Source organism: Periplaneta americana, chromosome 14 (genome assembly GCF_040183065.1).
Source record: "Periplaneta americana isolate PAMFEO1 chromosome 14, P.americana_PAMFEO1_priV1, whole genome shotgun sequence".
NCBI classification, from domain to species: Eukaryota; Metazoa; Arthropoda; class Insecta; order Blattodea; family Blattidae; genus Periplaneta; species Periplaneta americana.
Window position 1 is genome coordinate 144087758 of NC_091130.1, and position 8420 is coordinate 144096177.

An 8420-nucleotide genomic window follows, 5' to 3' on the forward strand; every position below is an offset into this window, starting at 1 on the left:
CTTTCAAAGACCTTTGCTCAAATTTCCTTGGAAATTCTAAGGCAAACAACTACATAGATTTTGTTGTGGAAATCATGTTAAGTGCGTCTGAGAAAATGGGGTGTAATATATCTCTTTAAATACACTTTTTACATTCTCATTTGGATTTCCTTCCTCTTAACCTTGGAGCGGTAAGCGACCAGCATGAGGAAAGATTTTATCAAGCAATATCTGAAATGGAAAGGCGATATAAAGGAAGATCATCATCCAGCATGCTTGCAGACTATTGTTGGTTCCTTGTAAAAGACAGTCCTGGGTCTAGTTATAAACAGAAGTCATCCAGAAAATCCTTTTACTGTAAATGGTAAGTTAGAATTCCAAGATTTTTCTCATTATACACATGAAATATTTTTATTACTGTTGTGTTTTGAACTATGTAACATCAGTTTTGTATCCAGTACACATTTTTCAAGTACTATGAGGCATCTTGAATCCCTAGTCCGTTGTAATTTTATTAGTAGCAGCGAAAAATAAAAAAGTAATTTTTTCATAAAAGAAATTCTATCCAATTTCTCCGGAAATGATACGTGATGTTCCAATTTGGTTTTTAAATTCAGATTTAGGGTACAGACATCAGTCATATTCACCTATTTTTATTTCGGAGCAAGACAAAAAGTAAAAAATTTGTTGTTCATTGTAATTCGTTACGTAGCAATATGTTAAAACTTAAAATCAGTATTATGTTTAAAATACGTCCGCCACTGATTCAACGAAGCAAGCCGAAGCAAAACGGGTTACCTTACTCCCTTCGATGGCGCAGGAAATAGGTTTATCATGGGGTGAGGGATAAACAAACCACCCCTCCATGATCAGTCGCCCACACATGACCATAACGAATATTGTTTTTCGACTAACCATCCAAGAAAACAGAATTTTCTTAATTTTAGAACAAAACTTTATTTTACATCGAGAAACATAAGTTGTTTATCATTTAACCTGTATCCGAATCTTTAACTTTTTCAATGAACAACTTTCGTTTTAACCATAACCGTCACTGAATAACATATTTTTTAAGAGTTTGAAGTAGAAATTAGTGTTTATTTAAAGCAAGACGGGTGAAAGAGTAGTGCTACGTTCTGTACATGTTTTAGATTAGTTCCTCCAGAGTAACCATGGAAACTACTAGTGTGCAAATCGTTAATAAAGTTGAAGAATCATACACAATCCTAAATTTATTAACCTCCACAATATTACTATACTCTTTTCTTTCATGGACGCTGGAGTTTCTTTTTCTTGTGATAGGTGACTTTGTCGTGATCATTAAGTTTTATTTTGTCAAATAGAAACACAATAATTGAAGATCTCTCCGGAAAAGGATGTGACATCAAATTAATGAAATATGTGATTTACGTGGAAGAAAAAATAATTTTGAAGCATTCGTTTATAACAATAAATTATTATACACAATAGCTGAATAAACTTGTATCCTTCACTAGTCAAATGGTTCTGTTAGTAAATATAGGACTAACGAAATATGACCCTAAAATTATTTTCCTTTCTCCTGAAACGTGTGTAATATATTTGTTTTTTTTTACACCCTTATTCCGGGGAGGTTTTCGATTATCTTAGTTTTTAAATTTATAAAATTATCATTAATTCACTCCAGAAATTGCACTGATTTTTTGCACTCTTGAAGATTTAATTAAAATAATTCTTCCGCATCTTATTCTTTCACTACGTCATCAACTGGAGCCTCCCGTTTAAGCAATGTGTCTGCAAGCAGCCCCTGTAAGCAACAAGACACACTTTGTAAAAATGCAATACATAATTATTTCAATGCAGATTAAAAAGTGACAGGGGATTTATGACAAAATATTTGTCATGCAGAACTGCTGTTTATCACGACGCCAAAAAATAATGTATTTCTCAACCCCTTTTCTCTCCTGAAAAGAAGATAGATTCAATCTTAGAAAAGTTGTGAAATCCTTATTCATTCGCAGCACCGGTGACCAAAGGGGGTGTCGTGATTACATCGTGTAATCACAGAAATTCAAACGGGTACGAGGAGTTTCCTGTACATTGCTGTGTGTTTCATTCACGTACTGAAGGCAAGCAGTGGCGGAACCATATCGTTCTACAAACGCTGTCTCTACATGCAGTAAGAGGTGGTTTCGTAAAGAATGAGAAGGAGAACTTTTTTGGTGTTCTGTCGGACAAAATGTAATATGTTTACTTTGCTCAACGGTTCAATTATGAGTATATAACATAGAAACATTAATTGTCACTCTGAATAATGTATTATTATTATTATTATTATTATTATTGACCACTAAGTATGTGTTTCTATAATTCTTCTGTACGTACAGTCCACACCTGTGGAGTAACGGTTGAGGTTTACCTGGTTGAGGTTTTTTTCCGGGGTTTTCCCTCAACCCAATATGAGCAAATGCTGGGTAACTTTCAGACTCATTTCACCGGCATAATCACCTTCATCTCATTTAGACGCTAAATAACCTAAGCTGTTGATAAAGCGTTGTAAAATAACCTACTAAAATCTGTACGTGCATGAATATTGATATTTTTAGATCTTCTCCCTAGAAGGATAAAATTATTAGGTTTTATCTCAATTTTAATCTTCTTAATCTTTAGATGAGGGAAACTATTTATTAGTTGTTTATTTAATAATAATATTGTAGAAAAACTGATTCAATATTATGTGCCAACGAACTGTTAAACGCCAGGGACTGACATGTCTTAAATCATAGCCAGGAAGAGAAAAATGAGATAAATAAATGTAAGGAAGTCGGCTACCTAATGGGGTTTGAAATACCTCGTGCTCTAAAGCCTTTTAATAGAACAGAATTTCTCAAAAGAGTAACGATTAAAATAGCTTAAATAACTTGTCCATAAGAAGTTTTTAATTTAAATAACTTGTCCATAAAAAGTTTTTAATTTTGAAAAACTACGAATTTCTTGACCAAGTATCGAGAGAAGAACTTTCTGATTATATTCAAGAGGAAGGTTAAAAAAAGAAGCAAGAAAAATCGTATATTATTCACTGGCTCTTGATGACAGCAGTGACATTACTGATATAGCAAAGCTTGAGATTTCTATCCGCGGGATTGATCAAGATGTTAGTACAGGAACCGCCACTGGTTGTAGTTTTCATGCCAAATATCTTTCCTCCGTCTCCTTACTTCATAGGCTGTCTTTCGCATGTAATCACTGCAGTTCGAGTTTTGGTCACAGCCGATTTACAGGAATGGAAAAATCTCAATCTATACCACTTCTTAAGTTTATCTTGGGTATGTCTGTGTGTGTGTGGTAGGTTATATCGAACTAAAACTTATGGCTGTGGTCTCACAAAAGTATTGATTCATGTACAGAGTGTGGCAAAAAATAACACTTTTTAAATGGCACCCTATATTAAATTTTACATATTTGAAATATCTATTCAATTTTACATACAAATAGAAGTTTGACTCAGCATGAATGATGAATACTCTCTTGTAAATTTTATGGTTCTTTCAAAATGCTTTGATAATGTAACACAAAATAAATGTGTGTATTCATATGAGGTAGGCTATGAGAGTTACGTAGGTTCGTGTATGAGGGCAGTTCCTATAGATAACAATTTTGTACTAAAATACAACATAACAAAAATACAATAAAACTACAAAATTTGATAAATTAATATAAAACAGGAATTACTAACATGAAAAAGGGAATCAAGTCAAGAAGAGAATATAAATTTGAACGAATAAATATAATAATTTATTTATTTAGAATATTAACGTGCAAAACAACAGCACAAGGCCAATTACAGACAAGGCCAATAATAATAATAATAATAATAATAATAATAATAATAATAATAATAATAATAGTTTTATTTTCCCTGGCAGAGTTAAGGCCATCAGGCCTTCTCTTCCACTCAACCAGGATCAAATCACATGCAGAAAAATACATATCGGTATACTGATATTAAGGAAAAATAAAAATTGATGTGAATAGTAAACAATTTGATGAATTTTATACTTAAATTTAACAAAATTAAAATTACCTAGGTCTGGATTTATTATCAATGTAGCGTTGTATAACTTCGGCTGTGATTTAGTCGAGTGGTTGTGCAACATTAGCTTCAGCTAAAATTTATTTTTATTTTATTGGGTTATTTTACAACGCGTTATCAACATCTAGGTTATTTAGCGTCTGAATGAAATGAAGGTGATAATGCCGGTGAAATGAATCCGGGGTCCAGCACCTAAAGTTACCCAGCATTCAGCTAAAAGATATGTCGAATTTCTTATGGTGGAATAAACATGCTGTTCTTTGTTTATATTTTTAAGGATGCTTTTGAAAATATTTTAATAATGTACTGTATATTTATATATTTGTTCAGTTTTGAAAATATAAAAATGGAATAAATAATTTTTTGTAATAAATTTACTTCTCTAATCAAATTTTAATTACCCAGTTTTGAGGCAATATCTGTGGAGAAATATAATTTTGTTTTGTTGATGGTAGTAAATACAATTTTGTATGCAGCTTTCCAAAAGTTACATAAATAATTGTTTACTTCAGTCTTTCGACTTTTGATTAGGTGAACTGAATTGGATACTTTAGAAATGTTTTGTTTATAGTTATAATACTATTTTAAGATATATTTAAATTCTTAAAGTATTCAGAACTTAAGAATATGCAACAAAAAGCATTAGAAGTGGCGTATGCAGAATTTTGTGATGTGGACGTCGTTATTAAAATTGTTGACAATTTACATTATCGATATTTTAAATGTTGTGTATTATTATGATTATGATTATTATTATTATCATTATTAATATTATTTTTAAAATATGAACTGTTATTATTCGGTCGAGAAGCTTTTGTCATCCAGTATGCTGTCAAGAAATCTGAAAGTTAGAATTTATAAAACAGTTATATTACCGGTTGTTCTGTATGGTTGTGAAACTTGGACTCTCACTTTGAGAGAGGAACATAGGTTAAGGGTATTTGAGAATAAGGTTCTTAGGAAAATATTTGGGGCTAAGAGGGATGATGTTACAGGAGAATGGAGAAAGTTACACAACACAGAACTGCACGCATTGCATTCTTCACGTGACATAATTAGGAGCATTAAATCCAGAGGTTTGAGATGGGCAGGGCATGTAGCACGTATGGGCAAATCCAGAAATGCATATAGAGTGTTAGTTGGGAGGCCGGAGGGAAAAAGACCTTTGGGGAGGCCGAGACGTAGATGGGAAGATAATATTAAAATGCGTTTGAGGGAGGTGGGATGTGATGATAGAGACTGGATTAATCTTGCTCAGGATAGGGACCAATGGCGGGCTTATGTGAGGGTGGCAATTAACCTCCGGGTTCCTTAAAAGTAAGTAAGTGAGTGAGTGAGTGAGTGAGTAAGTAAGTTAGTATGAACTGTCAAATGCACAAAACGTTAAACGAACGTTTCAGAATACAGTCAGTATTCAAACTAATGAACGGGTGAATACCGCTCTTAAAATGAGTTTAAAATCGACAATACACGATATTTAACAACTGCACTGCAGAACTGCCAAAGAAAATTTTCAATAAGATTCACAACAAGTTAAATTTCATATTGTGTCGGCCTCATTTTATTACAAGTTCGGTATTAGGCAGTAGATCTCTCTATAATAAAGATAACATTTAAATTCGAGGAGAAAAATTCGCTCCGGAGACCGGGGATCGAACCCGGGTCCTTGGTTCTACGGACCAAGCGCTCTGACCACTGAGCTACGCAGGACCCGGGTTCGATCCCCGGCGCCGGAGCGAATTTTTCTCCTCGAATATTAATTGTCACTATAACAGATTCTGTTGGACCAATTAATAACATCTTTAGTAAAGATAACTTGTAATCCGTACATGCCGCAGCACCAAGCACAGGGGGTTTTAAAGGAGGAGGTATAGGAGTTCTATACCTTATGCCGATGTAGATTTTGTTACTCTGACAGTGAAAAATTAGGTAAGGGAAACGATTATGGAATTAAAAATATTGAAATTTAAATATGTTTTTTTTAAGCTCAAAAGGAAGGGTTCAAACCCATAACCCACCTTCCGTACGTCCCTGCTCATAAGTTAACTTGTAATCAAAATAAATTCATATTTAACCATTGTTGTCTATCAGCGTACTTCACAAAATGTAGTATTCTTCATTTTTTCACGACTTATAACAATCGATTTCTCCTTTCATTTGTTTGGACTTTCAGAGATGAAAGTTGAAAATCAAGTAATACTAGTGGCTTGTGCAGCAAATGCTGCAAACTAAGTTCATTAAACGTTCAAATAAACATTTTTCAGATTTATTTTCAATGAAGAATACCAGACATTCTGAAAGTTATTTGCTTCCATAATAATGAAACATACTCCCTCAGAAAGGTTCTTTTTATGCCAAATACTTTTTCTTGAACCTATGCACCTTCAGTTTTTTTAGTCTGAACGCGAAAATGCAAGTACCAATGTCAGGAAGATCAGTTGGTTTTTCATGTGGGAGTAAAGCAGTAGCTGTTTCAGGTCATGGTGGATTGTAGGTGAGAGTTAAAATAAATATCAGGTTTGCTATGCTTTCGAACAATAGACATAGCATCTTGGTATAGCTGCTGCATGTTTCGTGAACTACCTTGAAATATAGAGGATTGAATCATTTTATCCTGGTAAGGGATCTTGCTGAAATGATCGGGAGACTACAAAATCTTGTAGGCTTCTTATTTTATCAGTAAGTAATACCTTTTGGTTTTTCCTTAGGAACTCTAATTTTTGCGCTCTCTCGAACCAATATTGAAGAGAATCACGCATATAAAAATATCTACACCACATCGCCATTAAATATATGAAAAATACCCAACCCCACTTGATTAATAACTATAAAATTATTTGATTTTTAATAACAATATTATTATCTTACGTAAGTTTTGTAGTTTTATATAATAATAGCTGCCACTCAGTAAATTATAGAAATGAAAATCTAATTTAACACATTCTCTATATCTATTTATATAACCCCAAAACGTTTCATTTTCTTATCATCAGTATAGCATTAATATGTATAATTAATGAAAAATAGTCACATCATGGCATTAACTGTAATGAAATTTCATTTCTAGTTGTAATAATGTCAACAAACCATATATCAAGTTTTGTAGATTTCAATATCCAATACACAGCTATACTCAGAAAATTACACACCGCAGAATCAGACCTGTAAATTATTTTCAGAAAGTCTTGAAGATTTTAATAACCAATTGAATTTGAACTCTAAATAAGTCAGCAATCCTGCAGGTCATGGCCTTCGTGTAAAGCTATTGTTTGTTGTAGTGTGTGTTTTGTTTTATTCTGAAATCACGGCCGTGCTGAAATGCAATTAGTTCTCAAAACTGAAGGAAGATGGATTTTGGAAAATAGGAAAATAATGTAGGAAAATTAACATTTCACTGAAAACTACTATTTTTATAAAAACATTGGGTTCCAAGCTTCAAAATGAGGGGTCATTTATTAAAATCCGTTCAGCCGTTTTCCCGTAATTTCCATTACCAGTTCAAATTATATATGTATAGATTTAACCATTGCTGTCTATGAATGTACTTCACAAAATGTAGTATTCTTCATTTTTTTCACGACTTATAACAATCGATTTCTCCTTTCATTTGTTTGGACTTTCAGAGATGAAAGTTGCAAATCAAGTAATTTGGCATTAATCTAATGTTTACGTTTAATGCATATAATACTTCTTACCTGTAAAGAACAGAGGGCTACAATGAGAAAGAAGAAGACTTTGACTCTCATGTTGACAACCTCTTCTTTGTACCCCGGCGGAGGAATTCTGACGTGCGTTATATTATGTTCTATCCTCATATATACTTATTTTGCTGACGTGATAGTTCTGGCAATGTTGATAGCAACTGTTCAAACACAGATGTAGACTCTCATGCTAGAAGAGTTGTACTGGTACGAGATGGGCGTCTATAGAAATACTGTTGCGCAGGTTAATTTTATAAGCGAAAATTAACGTTTCTTACGGATAATTCACAATATTCTCAAGTTTAAAGTTCCATGTTATTCGTATTGTGGCAGATAAGTCCTATTTTTTTTTTATTTTTCCTTCTAGAACTCTGTCCTGTACTCAGTGCGAGAAAATACATATTATTAGTAAAAAAATTGCATAATAAGGAGTAAAGTTTCAAGAAAATGTCTAACTACAGCAGTAAATGATAAAACTTCGCAAAATAAAATAAGGTAAAGTTGTTTAATAAGGGGAAAATTTTCAGACCAAATTATAATTATGCCATTATATAATTATCAACAATAATCTCACTAAACGTTTTGACTTATCTATGGCAGGTTTTTCCAAGTATTGTTAGAAAATTTAACGACTGTTAAACTCTAAACAGTTTTATGCAAATCTAGTC

At 32.8% G+C, this 8420-nt stretch overlaps 1 long non-coding RNA gene across 1 annotated transcript; it reads right to left on the bottom strand.

Moving 5' to 3' along the window:
• Positions 1 to 317: 317 nt before the first annotated feature.
• LOC138713795 (uncharacterized) lies at positions 318 to 7951 on the bottom strand. The gene is made up of 2 exons (XR_011335990.1): positions 7747 to 7951; positions 318 to 1765 (listed from the first exon to the last, which is right to left on the bottom strand). It is a non-coding gene; the product is annotated as an uncharacterized lncRNA (long non-coding RNA).
• Positions 7952 to 8420: the final 469 nt, after the last annotated feature.